Source organism: Cherax quadricarinatus, chromosome 96 (genome assembly GCF_038502225.1).
Source record: "Cherax quadricarinatus isolate ZL_2023a chromosome 96, ASM3850222v1, whole genome shotgun sequence".
NCBI lineage: Eukaryota > Metazoa > Arthropoda > Malacostraca > Decapoda > Parastacidae > Cherax > Cherax quadricarinatus.
In genome coordinates this window covers 3,021,159-3,042,561 of record NC_091387.1, presented here as the reverse complement: position 1 = coordinate 3,042,561, position 21,403 = coordinate 3,021,159, and the positions used below count along the sequence as shown (strand labels likewise).

At 44.8% G+C, this 21,403-nt stretch overlaps 1 long non-coding RNA gene across 1 annotated transcript; it reads left to right on the top strand.

Annotated features, from left to right (window-relative positions):
• The first annotated feature begins 3,847 nt into the window (after window positions 1-3,847).
• Window positions 3,848-20,566, top strand: LOC138855474 (uncharacterized). The gene is made up of 4 exons (XR_011394722.1): window positions 3,848-3,940; window positions 4,388-4,776; window positions 19,547-19,704; window positions 19,992-20,566. It is a non-coding gene; the product is annotated as an uncharacterized lncRNA (long non-coding RNA).
• The last annotated feature ends 837 nt before the right edge of the window (window positions 20,567-21,403 follow it).

Here is a 21,403-nt window from a genome sequence, read left to right as displayed (position 1 = left end):
ATATGTCAAGGACGCCAATGGAAATATGTCAAGGACCCCCCCAATGGAAATATGTCAAGGACCCCAATGGAAATATGTCAATGGAAATATGTCAAGGACCCCAATGGAAATATGTGTCAAGGATGTCAAGGACGCCAATGGAAATATGTCAAGGACCCAATGGAAATATGTCAAGGACCCCAATGGAAATATGTCAATGGAAATATGTCAAGGACCCTAATGGAAATATGTCAAGGACCCCAATGGAAATATGTCAAGGACCCCAATGGAAATATGTCAAGGACCCCAATGGAAATATGTCAAGGACCCCAATGGAAATATGTCAAGGACGCCAATGGAAATATGTCAAGGATCCCAATGGAAATATGTCAAGGATCCCAATGGAAATATGTCAAGAATCCCAATGGAAATATGTCAAGAATCCCAATGGAAATATGTCAAGGACGCCAATGGAAATATGTCAAGGACCCCAATGGAAATATGTCAAGGACGCCAATGGAAATATGTCAAGGACCCCAATGGAAATATGTCAAGGATCCCAATGGAAATATGTCAAGGATCCCAATGGAAATATGTCAAGAATCCCAATGGAAATATGTCAAGGATCCCAATGGAAATATGTCAAGGACGCCAATGGAAATATGTCAAGGACGCCAATGGAAATATGTCAAGGACCCCAATGGAAATATGTCAAGGACGCCAATGGAAATATGTCAAGGACCCCAATGGAAATATGTCAAGGATCCCAATGGAAATATGTCAAGAATCCCAATGGAAATATGTCAAGGATCCCAATGGAAATATGTCAAGGATCCCAATGGAAATATGTCAAGGATCCCAATGGAAATATGTCAAGGACCCCAATGGAAATATGTCAAAAAACCCAATGGAAATAAGTCACAATGATTGTTTTGGTTTATTCTGGAGGGTAATTTACACTATGTACGATAATTGTATTATGTGTACTTGTGCTTAAATAAACTTACATCACGCACTACAAGCTACAGTTTTGTAGTGCCCACAGTGAGTCGTCAGGCTTCTAACACCTTTTATTATACAGCAGTATCAAAGCCTGTCATAGTATGATTCACTTCAAGAAGAGAGCTAAAATGTTCCTGATAAATGAAGCTACAGAAAGGGAAGAGAATGATTCTTGTATAGCTTACATTCATGCATCTATTAGTAAGTATCTTTATTCAGGAAACGTTTCTCTAACCAGTGTCTTTATTATGCAAATTCAAGGACGTAACGTGGAGACTGTAGAAACCTCTGAAGACCCAATGTCTAGCTCTTATACAGTGTCATATGGACTATGTTTGCTCTTCATGGTACTCTGCCTTGACAGAAAACTGAAAGAATGACTACAAATCACCCAGAACAAAATCGTAAGATTCATCCTGGACCTGGATCCAGGAGAGGATGTAGGCCAGGATGGTAAGATTCATCCTGGACCTGGATCCAGGAGAACATGTAGGCCAGGATGGTAAGATTCATCCTGGACCTGGATCCAGGAGAACATGTAGGCCAGGATGGTAAGATTCATCCAGGATGGTAAGATTCATCCTGAACCTGGATCCAGGAGAGCATGGGCCAGGATGTAAGATTCATCCTCCTGGATCCAGAGATGTACATGTAGGGCAGGATGGTAAGATTCATCCTGGACCTGGATCCAGGAGAACATGTAGGCAAGGATGGTAAGATTCATCCTGGACCTGGATTCAAGAGAACATGTAGGCCAGGATGGTAAGATTCATCCTGGACCTGGATCCAAGTGAACATGTAGGCCAGGATGGTAAGATTCATCCTGGACCTGGATCCAAGAGAACATGTAGGCCAGGATGGTAAGATTCATCCTGGACCTGGATCCAAGAGAACATGTAGGCCAGGAGAACATGTAGGCCAGGATGGTAAGATTCATCCTGGACCTGGATCCAAGAGAACATGTAGGCCAGGATGGTAAGATTCATCCTAGACCTGGATCCAGGAGAACATGTAGGCCAGGATGGTAAGATTCATCCTGGACCTGGATCCAGGAGACCATGTAGGCCAGGATGGTAAGATTCATCCTGGACCTGGATCCAGAAGAACATGTAGGCCAGGATGGTAAGATTCATCCTGGACCTGGATCCAGGAGACCATGTAGGCCAGGATGGTAAGATTCATCCTAGACCTGGATCCAAGAGAACATGTAGGCCAGGATGGTAAGATTCATCCTGGACCTGGATCCAGGAGAGCATGTAGGCCAGGATGGTAAGATCCATCCTGGACCTGGATCCAGAAGAACATGAAGGCCAGGATGAATTACAACAATTGGATATGTTGAATGTTGAAGACAGAGTAAAACAGAAGTTAAATCAAGTTTATAAAATTGCTCACAAACAGTGTCCAGAATATCTTGCTACTAATTTTGTCAAGGTTGGGAACCAAAGCAATCATAGTACTAGGGGGAGAGAACAATCATAGTACTAGGGGGAGAGAACAATCATAGTACTAGGGGGAGAGAACAATCATAGTACTAGGGGGAGAGAACAATCATAGTACTAGGGGGAGAGAACAATCATAGTACTAGGGGGAGAGAACAATCATAGTACTAGGGGGAGAGAACAATCATAGTACTAGGGGGAGAGAACAATCATAGTACTAGGGGGAGAGAACAATCATAGTACTAGGGGGAGAGAACAATCATAGTACTAGGGGGAGAGAGCACAACTTTGTAGTAGCCACAGTCAGTGGCCAGGCTTCAAACACCTTTTATTGTACAGTAATAAAGGAATGAAACAGACTGCCCGCACATGTCAAAGCCAGTCCCAGTTCAAGAAGAGTGCCAAAAGGTACCTAATGATTGTAGCGACAGAAAGGGAGGAGAATGATTTTTTATATTTGTAGTTAACACACATGTAAATATAAATAACTCATTCCTTTATAGTATAATAATGTTATAAAAGGACATCAATGTAAATCATGTTTATAAAATTGGCCACAAAGTGTCCATAATATCTTGCTGCTAATTTTGTCAAGACCGAGAACCAAAACAATCATAGTACTAGGGGGAGAGAACACAACTTTGGTATAATAATCTCCCCTCATGTAGAGTACTAGTGGTACAATAATCTCCCCTCATGTAGAGTACTAGTGGTACAATAATCACCCCTCATGTAGAGTACTAGTGGTACAATAATCTCCCCTCATGTAGAGTACTAGTGGTACAATAATCTCCCTCTGCGTGCTGCCAACAATAGCAGCCTGGTTGATCAGGTCCTGATCCACCGTGAGGCCTGGTCACAGACCGGGCCGCGGGGGCGTTGACCCCCGAAACTCTCTCTACGTATACTCTCATGTAGAGTACTAGTGGTACAATAATCTCCCTCTGCGTGCTGCCTACAAGAGCAGCCTGTCCTGTTGATCACCGGGCGCCTGGTCCACTCCGTAGAGTACTAGTGGCTCTGCGTGTCACAATAGCAGCCTGGTTGATCAGGCCCGCGTGAGGGGCGTTGACCCCCGAAACCCTCTCTACGTATACTCTCATGTAGAGTACTAGTGGTACAATAGTAGTGGAGTTGAGCGCCTCTGGTGGTGAGAGTGACGACCTTCAGAGAGGTTCCTTGAAGGTGATGGTGAGGGTCTCTTGATCCAAGGAATGTGATCTATGTCATCTAGGAGTGAACTTATCCTCCCAGGTGGTCCATGACCCCCGTGGGTTGAGCGCTCCACCATGAGTAGTACTGATAGTGAGGGTGTAGTAGTGCCATCTAGTGGTGGTAGTCAGAGTTAGTCAAGTTATCAGTGATGGTGTTATAGTGAAGGTCAGGACAGTGACCAACCTCAAGGTCACTAAAGGTCACTTGAACTTCAGTGGTCGTTCAGAAGAGACGTGTTGCTCCTCCTCTTGTCGCCCCGCCGGCTTTACCGCTTCCTCAGCCTGTTAATACACCTAAATAACGTAAGTATTGTTTGGTGACTTATTTATCAGTACAGCAGCAGAGTTGAGCTGCAACTCCTGGTCCCCTCCACCAGTTTGGTCACCAAATTATTAATAAGAATCTTAATTTTCTTTGGGGTCTAATGTCTTAAATGGGGTGTTTGATGCGAGGAACTGGAGCTACTCCTCTTCCTCGGATCAAACAATAATTGTGTATGTAGTTCTGGGCTATTTTTTCCATTATTGAAAAATTACTTAGTGAAGGTCTCTTGATCCAAGGAACTTGCGCCTTGTGATCCAGATAACTTCGTTAATAAATTGTTAGTTATCAAGTTTATTTGAAAGATATTAAAGCAAAAGTTAACTTTAATATGTTAAATATTAATGTGTATATGAGTCAGGCTGTAATGTTACTAGTTTATATTATATGGTAATGTTTATATAATGTTTATAATGTGTATGTTGCAGGTGTGATAAGTGAGGATTGTTGTGCCAGGCTGTGTCTGCTGCAACATTGATCATCACAGCCGCATTGATCAACACGGCAACATTGATCATCACAGCCGCATTGATCAACACTGCAACATTGATCATCACAGCCGCATTGATCAACACTGCAACATTGATCAACACGGCAACATTGATCAACACAGCAACATTGATCACAGCAACATTGATCATCACAGCAACATTGATCAACACAGCAACATTGATCAACACAGCAACATTGACCAGTCTGAGGGGTGGAGACAACCGCATTAGTAAATGGTTTAACCCCTAACACTTAGTGTTGTGGAGATGCAGCAGTTGGAGACGTCATTACAGGTGGGCGGGGCCCACTTGTAAGGTATTTCCAGGTTATAAGTCCACTAAAGTTTGGTTATTTTAGGAGATAGTAATTATATTAAGTGGGAAGGTGGTGGGGAGAGTATTGGAAACATTGTAAGTGTTATTAAAAGTAACTTAGTGGGAAGTGCTAACTTATCTCCCGACCAGAGATGAAATCTCTGGCCAGGAAATAATAAGGAATGTATTCTTTAAGTCACCTTGAATGTGGTGGAAATAAAAATTAGAGAAATGGTCGTAAAGCTTAAATTGAAGACTGATTAAATTTTAGGAAGCTTTAGTTAGTGTGATATATTCATTATGTAGTGTATACCTCTGATCCACCATGAAGCCTGGTCACAGACCGGGTCGCGGGGGCGTTGACACCCGCAACCCCCTCCAGGTAAACTCCAGGTGACGATGGTAATGGTAGAGGTCTTGATGCTGGGTGTGGTGATGGTAATGGTAGAGGTCTTGATGCTGGGTGTGGTGATGGTAATGGTAGAGGTCTTGATGCTGGGTGTGGTGATGGTAATGGTAGAGGTCTTGATGCTGGGTGTGGTGATGGTAATGGTAGAGGTCTTGATGCTGGGTGTGGTGATGGTAATGGTAGAGGTCTTGATGCTGGGTGTGACGATGGTAATGGTAGAGGTCTTGATGCTGGGTGTGGTGATGGTAATGGTAGAGGTCTTGATGCTGGGTGTGGTGATGGTAATGGTAGAGGTCTTGATGCTGGGTGTGACGATGGTAATGGTAGAGGTCTTGATGCTGGGTGTGGTGATGGTAATGGTAGAGGTCTTGATGCTGGGTGTGGTGATGGTAATGGTAGAGGTCTTGATGCTGGGTGTGGTGATGGTAATGGTAGAGGTCTTGATGCTGGGTGTGGTGATGGTAATGGTAGAGGTCTTGATGCTGGGTGTGGTGATGGTAATGGTAGAGGTCTTGATGCTGGGTGTGGTGATGGTAATGGTAGAGGTCTTGATGCTGGGTGTGGTGATGGTAATGGTAGAGGTCTTGATGCTGGGTGTGGTGATGGTAATGGTAGAGGTCTTGATGCTGGGTGTGGTGATGGTAATGGTAGAGGTCTTGATGCTGGGTGTGGTGATGGTAATGGTAGAGGTCTTGATGCTGGGTGTGGTGATGGTAATGGTAGAGGTCTTGATGCTGGGTGTGGTGATGGTAATGGTAGAGGTCTTGATGCTGGGTGTGGTGATGGTAATGGTAGAGGTCTTGATGCTGGGTGTGGTGATGGTAATGGTAGAGGTCTTGATGCTGGGTGTGGTGATGGTAATGGTAGAGGTCTTGATGCTGGGTGTGGTGATGGTAATGGTAGAGGTCTTGATGCTGGGTGTGGTGATGGTAATGGTAGAGGTCTTGATGCTGGGTGTGGTGATGGTAATGGTAGAGGTCTTGATGCTGGGTGTGGTGATGGTAATGGTAGAGGTCTTGATGCTGGGTGTGGTGATGGTAATGGTAGAGGTCTTGATGCTGGGTGTGGTGATGGTAATGGTAGAGGTCTTGATGCTGGGTGTGGTGATGGTAATGGTAGAGGTCTTGATGCTGGGTGTGGTGATGGTAATGGTAGAGGTCTTGATGCTGGGTGTGGTGATGGTAATGGTGTGATGCTGGGTGTGGTGATGGTAATGGTAGAGGTCTTGATGCTGGGTGTGGTGATGGTAATGGTAGAGGTCTTGATGCTGGGTGTGGTGATGGTAATGGTAGAGGTCTTGATGCTGGGTGTGGTGATGGTAATGGTAGAGGTCTTGATGCTGGGTGTGGTGATGGTAATGGTAGAGGTCTTGATGCTGGGTGTGGTGATGGTAATGGTAGAGGTCTTGATGCTGGGTGTGGTGATGGTAATGGTAGAGGTCTTGATGCTGGGTGTGGTGATGGTAATGGTAGAGGTCTTGATGCTGGGTGTGGTGATGGTAATGGTAGAGGTCTTGATGCTGGGTGTGGTGATGGTAATGGTAGAGGTCTTGATGCTGGGTGTGGTGATGGTAATGGTAGAGGTCTTGATGCTGGGTGTGGTGATGGTAATGGTAGAGGTCTTGATGCTGGGTGTGGTGATGGTAATGGTGTGACGATGGTAATGGTAGAGGTCTTGATGCTGGGTGTGGTGATGGTAATGGTAGAGGTCTTGATGCTGGGTGTGGTGATGGTAATGGTAGAGGTCTTGATGCTGGGTGTGGTGATGGTAATGGTAGAGGTCTTGATGCTGGGTGTGACGATGGTAATGGTAGAGGTCTTGATGCTGGGTGTGGTGATGGTAATGGTAGAGGTCTTGATGCCGGGTGTAAGAACAGCCTATTAAATCAGGCATATCCATTATTAAGACATAAAGGAGCACTGAAGCAGACTTATTGGCCCATGTTAGGCAGGTCCAACTCTACCACTCATTTGTCTAACCCATTTTTAAACTACACAACCAAAGTTATACCTTCACATGACGGGATAAATATACCTGAGAATATACCTTCACATGATGGGATAAATATACCTGAGAATATACCTTCACATGACGGGATAAATATACCTGAGAATATACCTTCACATGATGGGATAAATATACCTGAGAATATACCTTCACATGACGGGATAAATATACCTGAGAATATACCTTCACATGACGGGATAAATATACCTGAGAATATACCTTCACATGACGGGATAAATATACCTGAGAATATACCTTCACATGACGGGATAAATATACCTGAGAATATACCTTCACTTGACGGGATAAATATACCTGAGAATATACCTTCACATGACGGGATAAATATACCTGAGAATATACCTTCACATGACGGGATAAATATACCTGAGAATATATTATAACCTAGACTCCCTTGATCTTACCTAGACTCCCTTGATCTTACATAGACCCCCCTTGATCTTACCTACACCCCCTTGATCTTACCTACACCCCCTTGATCTTAAATAGACCCTCTTGATCTTACCTAGACCCCCTTGATCATACCTAGACCCCCTTGATCTTAAATAGACCCCTTGATCTTACCTAGACCCCCTTGATCTTACCTAGACCCCCTTGATCTTAAATAAACCCCTTGATCTTAAATAGACCCCCTTGAACTTAAATAGACCTCTTGATCTTAAATAGACCCCCTTGATCTTACCTAGACCCCTCTTAAATAGACCCCTTTGATCTTATCTAGACTCCCTTGATCTTACCTAGACCCCCTTGATCTTAAATAGCCCCCCCTTGATCTTACCTAGACCCCTTGATCTTAAATAGACCCCTTGATCTTAAATAGACCCCTTGATCTTAAATAGCCCCCCTTGATCTTAAATAGACCCTCGTTGATCTTACCTAGATCCCTTAATACCTAGACCCCTTGATCATACCTAGACCCCCTTGATCTTAAATAGACCCCTTTGATCTTACCTAGACCCCCCTTGATCTTAAATAGACCCCCATTGATCTTATCTAGACCCCCTTGATCTTACCTAGATCTCCCTTGATCTTACCTAGACCCCCGTTGATCTTACCCAGACCCCCGTTGATCTCACCTAGACCTCTCTTGATCTTACCTTTACCTCCCTTCATCCTCCCTTGCACCACCACTGCTCTACAAATTAGTAAGGCCTATACCTGGAGTATGCTGCATAATTGTGGTGTGTATATAACACTTTGTAGGTCTACAATTATTTAATTTCTATCAAAATAACTTATAGAATTAGGTAGTGTTAAGTAAGATAGGTAAGGTATAGAATTGGAGAATCTGCTATATGCATAATGAATGCATATAGCAGGGGAGAGTAATCTCCCCTGAAGGCATAGATTACGTAGAACTGTAGGCCTGGGAACCCACCAACGACCTTCAGTAGCTGTATGCAGTCTGTTATTGTACATGGTTTCCGTGGGGATTTTGGTGGGTTCCAGGCTTTGGGTAGTGGTTGTGGTGGGTGTTCTACGTTTTTTATGCCTTTGGTCAAACTGCAAACTTAAATATTGATTCATTGAGTTTACACAATTTCATTATTATGGAAAATTTAAGCGACGTCTAGGTTCTTTGAATATAAAAGTATTAGCGTCCAGAATTGCAGTTGGTTTGATAGTTTGTAAGTAGTAAATTCTAACACTTGTGGCAGCAGATGTTAATGATGAATATAATGAAAACCTCTGTAATCTGAAGTGTTACTCTGCAGAAAGGATTAACATCTGATGCTGATGAATATAAGGGGGTGGGTGATTTAGATTGGTATTAGTGGGAATTTGGATTATTAACCCTGCTGGGCTAGAAACCCCAGAAAATATAGTGTGTGGGGTCTTAACTGTAGTGGTCCTCAGGTTGTGCCTGGGATGCCAGCCATAACTGGCAGGTAAGGTAGGTTATGAATTCAGGCCAGCACAGTAGTGTGTTAGGAGACTTGTATACGGCAGAGCTTCAACTGGTTAGATAACCCATAGTGTTGGTTGTTAGTGCTATGAGGGACATGGTGGTAGTGTTGGTTGTTAGTGCTATGAGGGACATGGGAGTGTAGGGGAAATACAATGTTGTCTTAATGATCCTAACTACCTTAATGTTAAATCTGGATGCCCTTCAAGGGGTATCTTTGTACTAGCGAAGGTATCTAGACTCTTTGATGTTACCTAGACCCCCCTTGATCTCACCTAGACCCCCCTTGATCTCACCTAGAAACCCTTGATCTCGCCTAGACCCCCTTGATCTTACATAGACCCCTTTGATCTTACCTAGACCCCTTTGATCTTACCTAGACCCCCCTTCATCTTACCTAGACCCCCTTGATCTTACCCAGACCCCCTTGATCTTACCTAGACCACCTTGATCTTACCTTTACCTCCCTTCATCCTCCCTTGTGCCACCACTTCTCTACAAATTAGTAAGGCCTATACCTGGAGAATGCTGCATAATTGTGGTGTGTATATAACACTTTGTAGGTCTACAATCATTTAGTTTCTATCAAAATAACTTACAGAATTTGTGTTAAGTAGGATAGGTAAGGTACATAACTGGAGAATCTGCTATATGCATAATGAATGCATATAGCAGGGGAGAGTAATCTCCCCTGAAGGCATAGATTACGTAGAACTGTAGGCCTGGGAACCCACCAACGACCTTCAGTAGCTGTATGCAGTCTGTTATTGTACATGGTTTCCGTGGGGATTTTGGTGGGTTCCAGGCTTTGGGTAGTGGTTGTGGTGGGTGTTCTACGTTTTTTATGCCTTTGGTCAAACTGCAAACTTAAATATTGACTCATTAAGTTTACACAATTTCATTATTATGGAAAATTTAAGCGACGTTCAGGTTCCTATGAATATAAAAGTATTAGTGTCCAGAATTGCAGTTGGTTTGATAGTTTGTAAGTAATGATGTGTAACACTTCTGGCAGCAGACGTTAATGATGAATATAATGAAAACTTCTGTAATCTGAAGTGTTAGTTGGCAGAAAGGATAAACATCTGATGCTGATGAGTATAATTAGGGGGATGATTTAGATTGGTATTAGTGGGAATTTGGATTATTAACCCTGCTGGGTTAGAAACCCAGAAAAATAGTGTGTGGGGGCTTGAATGTAGTGGTTCTCAGGTTGTGCCTGGGATGCCAGCCATAACTGGCAGGTAAGGTAGGTTATGAATTCAGGCCAGCACAGTAGTGTGTTAGGAGACTTGTATACGGCAGAGCTTCAACTGGTTAGATAACCCAGAGTGTTGGTTGTTAGTGCTATGAGGGACATGGTGGTAGTGTTGGTTGTTAGTCTAGTGTTCTGTGAGGGACGTGGAAGTGTAGGGGAAATGCAATGTTGTCTTAATGATCCTATGTACCTTAATGTTAAATCAGGATGCCCTTCAAGGGGTGTCTTTGTACTAGTGAAGGGATCTAGACCCTTTGATCTTACCTAGACCCCATTGATGTTACCCAGACCCCCTTTATCTTACCTAGACCACCCTTGATCTTACCTAGACCTCGCTTGATGTTACCTAGACCCCCTTAATCTCACCTAGACCCCCTTGGTTACCTAGACCCCCTTGATCTCACCTAGACCCCCTAGATCTCACCTAGACCATTTGATCTTACCTAGACCTCCTTGATCTTACCTAGACCCCCTTGATCTTACCTAGACCCCCTTGATCTTACCCAGACCCCCTTGATCTTACCTTTATCTCCCTTCATCCTCCCTTGCACCTCCACTGCTCCGCAAATTAGTAAGGCCTATACCTGGAGTATGCTGCATAATTGTGATGTGTATATAACACTTTTTAGGTCTACAATTATTTAGCTTCTATCAAAATAACTTATAGAATTAGGTAGTGTTAAGTAGGATAGGTAAGGTATAGAATTGGAGAATCTGCTATATGCATAATGAATGCATATAGCAGGGGAGAGTAATCTCCCCTGGAGGCATAGATTACGTAGAACTGTAGGCCTGGGAACCCACCAACGACCTTCAGTAGCTGTATGCAGTCTGTTATTGTACATGGTTTCCGTGGGGATTTTGGTGGGTTCCAGTAGTGTGTGTTAGTTGACTTGTATACGGCAGAGCTTCAACTGGTTAGATAACCCATAGTGTTGGTTGTTAGTCTAGTGTGCTATGAGGGACATGGGAGTTTTTTTTTTTTTTTTTTTTTTTTATATTTTATTTAAAACATGACATTACAAAATATAATATGTAAAACTCATTTAAGTCGATAATTAACATAATCCTCCCTACATCTAATATTACACACCACACTTACAACTCCGTGTGGGTACACCCCCCCCCCTCCCTGCTCCCTCATCCTATCACTTAACCCAAACCTGTTGGAGCTACCCAACAGAATTACGTGATATGAACAACACTTTTATATACACATCCCTCGAAATGGTACTTAATAATCGACTACAGACCATACAATGCATTGCACTGAACATATTATACAGACATATTACCCCCCCCCCCCTCCGTGGTTATCCAACCACCCCACTATTTACAACCTAACATACTATAAACAATGACGTTGCCTAATCGAAAGTCACACAGCAATGATTCAACGTTAATTTATGTAATTGTCCTAATGGTTCAGTTACATAACAATATGTATTACATAACAATGGTGATATAGAAAAGTCACAAAGACATACAAAATTACTACAAAACCATAAGAATAAACTTAGTCTCAAAATCCAACACATGTAAGCCTTTACACATTTAAACATGCAATTCCAGTGTTAAAACAATAACACAGCTTCAACTATGACATTCAAGCTCTATACAGCTTTATATGGACATTACATAGTACTATTGACAATAGTACAATACAACATAAAATATAACCATGACATAAGTAACACATAAAGACTGTGCCTAGCACGCACCTAACCACAAAAACCTATAACACCACTGTTGCCCAACTTTATTACACTATCTGACGTGCATTAACCTCTTTACTCTCAAAACAAAACTGAATTGCAGAACACCAGTGACGAACAATTATGCACAGACATTAATACAAACATATCACATCATATCTCTGGACACCGTGCATGATCACAGCATCAACACTATGCAGTGCAAGGCACCTAGAAAACAAGTTGGAGCAAATACGTGCAATTATTATAGCAAATCTCCAAATTACAATGTCATTACCGTAAATCAATATTACCACACACAATATGTATAATAAGTATAAAGTCCATTTACACAAAAACTGGCCAGCTCCACAGGTGCTAGCACCCGTGGTCCACATATTATTCACTCATGCATCACTCATCCAACACTCTCGCAAAACTTTTGTTATCCATTACCAGGGAGGCAACCCTGTTTTCACCCCTGACTTCCCTACCCCAGCAACACTTTCCAATCATACCCTCCCCTCCCTCGTATATTACAAGTCTAATAAAACCTGTAACGTAAGTTGCCTATATCCCTCTGAAAAATCCTTCACCCACCTCCTCCCATAAATTTCCTTATTTCTACATACCGTTTTATAGAACGTTAACGCTAACACCCTCCTCTTCACCTCAGTAACCTGTTTGCCCCGCAATCCCCACACTATATAGATATAATCTGCCATAATGTACCCCACAGCTCTGATTACACTTTCCTCCCAACCCCCCACGTCGAGACTTAATGCTCTCAATACAGAAATTCCTTTACCTCCTATCCTATTTATCACCCTATTTAACCACCCCTTGACACTCCTCAGTCCATCACAAAAATATACTACATGAAAAGCCGACTCCTCCCCACCACATATCCCACACTCCCCCCCCCGTCAACGACTCGTCTATCCCGTAGAACCACACCCGACGGTAAAATGCCATGCAGAAAACGATACATTACATCCCGAACACGAGGTTGCAACCTCATCCTACTCAACCTATTCCATATACTTCCCCATGCATACATGGGGAAAATTCCCTCTACAGGCGCTACAACCCTCCCGGCTAACAATCTACACAACCTACCTATTTTAACCTTTGCTGGCTCTCGATCCCACGCCAGAGCCCTCAACACAGTTTCACACTCATGCAACTCAACTCCTGTATACATCCGTTGCAATCTGTTATGGATCCTGGCCAAACCCCCCCCACCCACACTTTCCCTCATCACCTCCCTTTTAATGAAGACACATTTGACCCTCCGCTTTAAGTCCAGCAATCCCAGCCCCCCCTTACTTACAGGTAACATTACCACATCCCTCTTAATCCAATCACAGCTCGAACCCCACAAGAATTTAAAAACCTTCCTAAGTATGTTCGTTATTGCCGGCCCAGTTAATGGGAACACGGCTGCCACGTGCCATACTTTGCTATACAGTAAGATATTAACAACAATGGCACGCTGCACAAGGGTTAAATGATAAGGTCGCAATGCACCCAAGCGTCCCTGAATCCTTTCTACCATCCTAAGCGAGTTTTCCATGCGTGCCACAGGTAGATCGTCTGCATAAATAAGACCGCAGATTTTTAACGAATGCACCTGCCTCCTCACAACTGCACTACCCCAATCAACCCTACCCGCCCAAGCTCCTAACCCCATGACCATGGATTTATCTGAATTTACCCTCATACCAGTTGCCCCTGCGAACATTTGTACTACCCCGTCTAATGTGTCCATTGACATCCCCTCCCTGATCAGAACAGTTGTATCATCCACATACCCAATTAAAACTGGCCAAACCCTCGCAACCTCACACCCTGGTCCCTCTACGTGACACATACGCTGCTCCATCAATCTATAAAAGGGGTCCTGTACGCACGCAAACAATAATTGTGACATAGGACACCCCTGCCTAAGTCCCCTACCCATTACAATCTTCCCACCCAATCGACCATTAATCTGTACCCTCGCCATTGCACCTCCATACAACGCCTCAACCCAGCCCACTATTTCTTCCCCAAACCCCTGACCCCTGAGGATGGCTTTCAATGCTTTCCGATCCACTCTATCGTATGCCCCTTGCCAATCGAGCGCCACCAAACCTCCCTCCCTCCCCCCCCCTTTTGCCTCCACGAAATCCCTAAGTAACCCATGCCCCTCCACCATAGACCTCCCTGGCAAACCAAACTGAGTTTTTGATACTACCCGCCCTACCACACACTTGACCCGATTTCCCAAAATCTTTGCAAACAATTTATAATCTGCGCATAACAACGAGATCGCCCGGTAATCCCGAAGCGTATGCTGCCCCTTACCCTTCGGTACCAATACAACGACAGCCGTTGCCTGCTTCTCACCCAGCTCACCTCTCTCCTTCATGCAATTTAATAACCTAACCAGAAAATGCCTCAATAATTCCCAATGCTGCTGATAAAACTCTGCCGGGAGTCCATCAATTCCCGGTGCTTTGCCCTTTCGCATTCCACTTAAAGCCCTCCATATTTCCCCCTCAGTTATTTCCCCACCCAGTGCTTCCCTATCACTGTTACGCAACTGACATACCACACTCCCACACACCTGTTCTAAAACCCCATCCTCTACCCCTTCTCGTTGCCAGTACTTCTCATACCACTTGTCAGCAAACGCCCCCATTCCTTCCGTAGCTTGTATGACCTGCCCCTCCCTGTACCCTCCTATCGATTCATGAACCTCCAACCATGGAATAGTCATTGCCTGCTGTCTTTGTTTCTGCCTACGCAATACGCACGATGAAGGTCTATCGCCCCATAACACCTCTTCCACCCCCGCCTGTACCCTCACCGCTTGGAACCTCTCATCCTGTACCTCACGCAGCCTCCCTTTAATTGCCATAATTTCGTCCATTGGATAAGTGCCCGCCACCGCCCCCCTCGCATAGCAACCCCGTAATCTATCCTCCAAATAGTTAGCAAGCCCATATTTTAAAGAATTGATACGTTTCCCTTCCTTTACGTAATAGTGCTTAATCCGTTCTTTAGCCACACCATCCCACCACATCACCACATCCTCTACCCCTTCTATCTCTGCACGTAACCCCTCCCACAGCGTTGCAAATCCCTCTATCCCCTCCTCATCACCTAACACACTTGTATTTAATTTCCAATATCCCCTAGATATACCTGCTAGTGACTCCCACGCCACCTCTGCTACTACCGCCCGATGATCCGAATAAGCTACTTCTATTGTACGGAAAAATGTCAACCCAACCCCTTGAGATATATACAGCCTATCCAACCTAGCAGCGTAACCCCGTCTTACAAAAGTGTGCTCTACCTCCCACGCCCCTCCTCCAACCGCATCCCGCAACTGAATATCCCTCAAAAGATCGCGCAAGGCCGCCGACACGTGCCCCGCCCCTTTTGGTTCCACGTCAGCCCTCCTAATAACGCAGTTCCAGTCGCCACCAACGACGGCCACTGCAGGTAAACCACGTAAGAAGAAAACTAGTTCTTCACATACAAAATCCCTTTTTACCCTCACATCATTTTCCGCTGGTGCATACACACATACAAAAGATACCCGCTGTCCCATCCACCACCCATCCACGCGCAATACTCTTCCCCCTCCCCCCCCCTCACTTCTTAGCAACACAAACGGGCTTGCCTCCCTGATCAATATACCCACACCACCTTTCAGACGTGCAGATGGCAGAGTCATGACCTGAAACCCCTCCACCTCGAGCACTCTTCCCTCCTTGAAATTGTGTTCTTGCAGGAACACTACATCCACCCTGTATTTATACAGAAACATTCGAAACCATTCCTTCTTCACACTATTACACAGTCCATTTACGTTCACAGTCATACACCTAAGGCCTCTTTATAGTTTCCAACCCTTCCTCCTCTCTTCATTCATCCCAGGGCCTCCTGCCCCAGAGCCAGCACAAGGCTTCACACCATCAACCCCTCCCCCTTTTTTGCGATGCCTCTTATCGTGACTGCTTCGACGTTGCTCTTCCTTCCTCCCAGACCTCTGCGCCGGCGTCAGGACATCATCTGAGTCTGACGCCGCCGCTCTCTTCCTCGTGATGCCCTCTACATCCATGTTATCTTCTGAGGTTCCCTCACGATGAACCTCAACCTCCACCACGCCCCGTTCCACAGCACACGGCGACAACTCTCTCTTACTAGTTGGCCCGTCAACCCTGCTATGTTTTTTATCCTTACATTCCTCTACAGGCACCGCCGTGTCTCTCACCAGCTCAGGAACAACATCCTCTGCAGGCGGTGTCAATGTCCTTAACACCTCCTGAAGCTCTTCCTCTAGAGCCTGCACCTCCTCCTGCACTTGCACTTCTGTACTTGTCCTTTGTGTAGTAACAGATCCTTTTACATCACAGCTTACCTCACACATGCCATTCTCCTCTTTGGAATCCTCCACCTCTTCACTCCACAAGCGCCCAGGCCCTTGCTTGCGCACTGGGCTCTCAACAGCTATCACGCTGGTAACTGGTGCTTCACCAGTTTGCGCTGGCGCCCTCCTCAGCTTCACGCACTCTGCCGCCATATGGTCGTACGCCCCACATATTCTGCACGTACGTCTCTGTCCGGCATACGATACCATAACTTGCGTCCTGAAGTCCTCCAACACGACGTAAGACGGTATGGGATGTCTCAGAGTCATCTTCAGGGAAAAGGTACCCTCCGGACGTCCCATGTAAGCACCTGCCGTCCACTTGCCCTTTTGTGCCAGATGTACGGTTCCATATGTCTCAAAAACACTCCTTATGTCAGCCTCATCTGCCTCAAATGGGACATTACGTATCTTAACCCACGTAAAGTGGCGAGATACGTCGATCAAACGCACCTTCACAGCTGGAGTAGCGTCAAGACTCACGTCTTGGAACCTCGTCACCAAAGACTCATACACGGACGTGGAATTCAGTTTGACGAAGATTCTATAAGCCCCATTCAGGGCTACACCATACACCTCATCGTCCTGGATTCCATAGGTCTCCCTAATGATTGTCGGGAGTAAGACTTGCACTGAAGAGGGTGAAATCGCCCCACGAAGCAGCTCAATACCAATGGTATTTACGCGCCTCCTCACACTCAGCGCCATGTTGATACAAGGTAGCTCGCCTGAACAGCAGAGGGGTGCAGCGCACAACCTCACTCGACCGTGGTCAGGCAGCGAATGTATCCTGGGTTGTTTTGACACCACTTTCGACTGCACCTGACTTTAATTTTCATACCTTTTTTCCTAGACCAGATTTCTCTAACTTTTGTTTTCACATTATAAATGTTATACAATACCAGGTTGGTAAGAGACATTGTGACTGGTATCATTATTCATGAAATGTTTCGCTTGGGGAGTCGACTTCATCTGTCGACTACAGAGGTGACAACAGTCTTGGAGACTAAATTGTCGAGTTAATTTTGAGCTCTAGTCTCCAACCTTGATAAAAGATGGTCAGTCTCTTATCCAGACTTTATTTACTTCTAATTTCTTACCAAATATTGGCCAACAGGAATATTGGAGTTTCTTCTTATGTCTATTGTAAGCTCCTGTTGAACTTTATTATTGAAGGTTAACTTGTCGCAATTTCCCCACTGTTTTTTGTACTGACACTTTCAGCTACGAATATTGCTACTGTTAGTACTATTAATGTTACTACTACCACCACCACTAGCAGTAGTAGACTGACTACCAGCACTTCTATTATTGCCAGTAATAATACTACCACCATTAACATTATTACTACCACCACTGGTATTACCGCAAATCTTACCAGTACTACCTACAGTACTGTTATTATTGCTACTGCTTGTACTGCTACTGTCTATACCACTACTGCTGTATTTTGGAACTTGGGCACCATACGTCATTTGTAATTTCACCCCCCCCCCCTCCATGGTTTTTGCTACCTGTCTTGTGGTCTATTATACTGTTTAACTTTTGGTCTGACTTGATACTCGTCCAAGAGAAACCATAAGATCGTCTCGAATTGCTTCTCCATTGTTGGTTTCCATAAGTGTATTGTAAGTAGTTTTATATATTTAAGTAGGTTAAGAATAGAATTGGAGAATCTGCTATATGCATAATGAATGCATATAGCAGGGGAGAGTAATCTCCCCTGAAGGCATAGATTACGTAGAACTGTAGGCCTGGGAACCCACCAACGACCTTCAGTAGCTGTATGCAGTCTGTTATTGTACATGGTTTCCGTGGGGATTTTGGTGGGTTCCAGGCTTTGGGTAGTGGTTGTGGTGGGTGTTCTACGTTTTTTATGCCTTTGGTCAAACTGCAAACTTAATGAATCAAATATTGACTTTACACAATTTCATTATTATGGAAAATTTAAGCGACGTTCAGGTTCCTATGAATATAAGTATTAGCGTCCAGAATTGCAGTTGGTTCGATAGTTTGTTAGTAGTAAAGTCTAACACTTCTGGTAGCAGAGGTTAATGATGAGAATGAAAACTGTAATCTGAAGTGTTAGTCGGCAGAAAGGATTCACTAACATCTAATGAATATAGTTAGTGGGAATTTGGATTATTAACCCTGCTGGGTTAGAAACCTAAAGATTGTGGGTTCCTGAATGTAGTGGTCCTCAGGTTGTGCCTGGGATGCCATCCATAACTGGCAGGTAAGGTAGGTTATGAATTCAGGCCAGCACAGTAGTGTGTTAGGTGACTGGTATACGGCAGAGCTTCAACTGGTTAGATAACCCATAGTGTTGGTTGTTAGTCTAGTGTGCTATGAGGGACGTGGAAGTGTAGGGGAAATAACAGGATCATTAACACAACAATAACTACCTTACGTTAAATCTGGATACCTTCACTAGTACAGACACACCCCTTGAAGGGCATCTTAATACAAACATTTGCAAGTACCCTCCCTTTGATCAAACCAAATTAACTAATATTTCGATTCCCGGCGGGTGGAAACATTCGACACGTTTCCTTACACCTGTTGTCCTGTTCACCTAGCAGCAAATAGGTACCCAAGTGTTAGTCGACTGGTGTGGGTCGCATCCTGGGGGACAAGATTAAGGACCCCAATGGAAATAAGTTACAGTCCTCGATGACGCACTGACTTTCTTGGGTTATCCTGGGTGGCTAACCCTCCGGGGTTAAAAATCCGAACGAAATCTTATCTTATCTCTTATCTTATATGCATAGGAGTTGATTTATATCTAGTTTTCCATGGGAGAATTATTTGGATACGTGCACGTACGTAAAATATTTTGTAAACCCCACATTGTAACCCTTATAGAGAATAGAATTGAATGGAGGGGGGGTAAACTCTCAGGGGACAGGTCGATGAAAGTCAATCACGATTGAGAGTAGTGCAAGTAGACGCTTTAGTCAAGATTATTTCCAGTTATAGGCCTATAAGGGATATTTGGAGTAGGTTTGGCTAGTTTTTAATGTGTATGTAACAGTTTACCCTTTTGTTTAATTGGCACAGAATCCTCCTGACAAGACGGAACACTGGAGACGAGGTGATCATAATAGCCCGTGTTAGAAGACTGCCTTCACTGCAAACACTTCCTGGTGCACGTGTTGTACATGACTGCCCACTTCCCAGTGCCGCAACACTTACCTTCCTGACTATACGAACACCAGGTCATGAAACTTTAATAATGTATCATACCTCAAACTACCAACAATAGCAGTGTTGAGGCTGTTCGTCTCATTACTACTGTTGTTAGTAGGGTTGGGGTAGGTATATTTTTTTTTTTCCCCGAGCTTAAAGCTCCCGAGTTGTGTGAATGTTGTCTCCTGCTGACAAATACAGCAGTTGAGACATTTCTTTTGTGTTCATTGAACACCTTTTGTGTGTTCATTGAACATTACTGTGATAAAGAAGGAATTTATTACAGTTTAATTAACAAGTTTATTGAATCTTGTAGGTTGAAGACATTCGCTGTGTGGTGAAGGCCGTGCTGTGGGCAGCTGCTGTGTGGTCAAGACCGTGCTGTGGGCAGCTGCTGTGTGGTCAAGACCGTGCTGTGGGCAGCTGCTGTGTGGTCAAGACCGTGCTGTGGGCAGCTGCTGTGTGGTCAAGACCGTGCTGTGGGCAGCTGCTGTGTGGTCAAGACCGTGCTGTGGGCAGCTGCTGTGTGGTGAAGACCGTGCTGTGGGCAGCTGCTGTGTGGTGAAGACCGTGCTGTGGGCAGCTGCTGTGTGGTGAAGACCGTGCTGTGGGCAGCTGCTGTGTGGTGAAGACCGTGCTGTGGGCAGCTGCTGTGTGGTGAAGACCGTGCTGTGGGCAGCTGCTGTGTGGTGAAGACCGTGCTGTGGGCAGCTGCTGTGTGGTGAAGACCGTGCTGTGGGCAGCTGCTGTGTGGTGAAGACCGTGCTGTGGGCAGCTGCTGTGTGGTGAAGACCGTGCTGTGGGCAGCTGCTGTGTGGTGAAGGCCGTGCTGTGGGCAGCTGCTGTGTGGTGAAGGCCGTGCTGTGGGCAGCTGCTGTGTGGTGAAGGCCGTGCTGTGGGCAGCTGCTGTGTGGTGAAGGCCGTGCTGTGGGCAGCTGCTGTGTGGTGAAGGCCGTGCTGTGGGCAGCTGCTGTGTGGTGAAGGCCGTGCTGTGGGCAGCTGCAAGTCTTCAGAAATGTCATCACCAGCAGCAACACACCAAAACAATGTCTGCAAAGATAAAAGTACGGACATTACTAGATTATTCATGAACTACAGTAAGTAATAGTTAGAGTCTTAACTGTATTTACAATGTTTCCTTCAACATTCTATAGAAAGAAAAAAGAAAAAATTTCAAAGTTGATTTGTCAAAAATTACCATGGAATTAGAATAATTGAAGTTTAAATTACCAGAGGTTGATGGAACTGGAGGAGTTGGAGGTGTTGATGGTGTGGTGGATGGCAGAGAAGTGACTAGTGGCGCCACTATTGTTGACCTCCATGGCTAAATGGCGCCATTGACCTGGAGGAGGGGGGATGACGTCAGTGGTTGTTTGTGGGGAGGGGGAAGGTCGTTAGGGGAAGGGTTGTGGGTTGGTTGCTGGTGGAGGGGTTTGGGGGGTGAGTAGTTAGTTGTTACTGGTGGGAGGGTGATGGGGGATGGTTGTCACTTGGTAATTACTAAGGGACTAATACAGTCTTGTTACTGTGTGTTAACGTGGCTTCAACCTTGACATTTGACACGTCCTCCACACTACTACAAACACACTCCTTTGTCACATATTAGCTGCCTGACTGCGGTGGAGTGCGGTTGTGCACAGCACCCCTCTGCTGTTTGTCAGGAGAGCTCTCATAGCAACAATATGGCGCTGAGTATCCGACGTAGGGTGAACACTGTCGGCGTTGAGC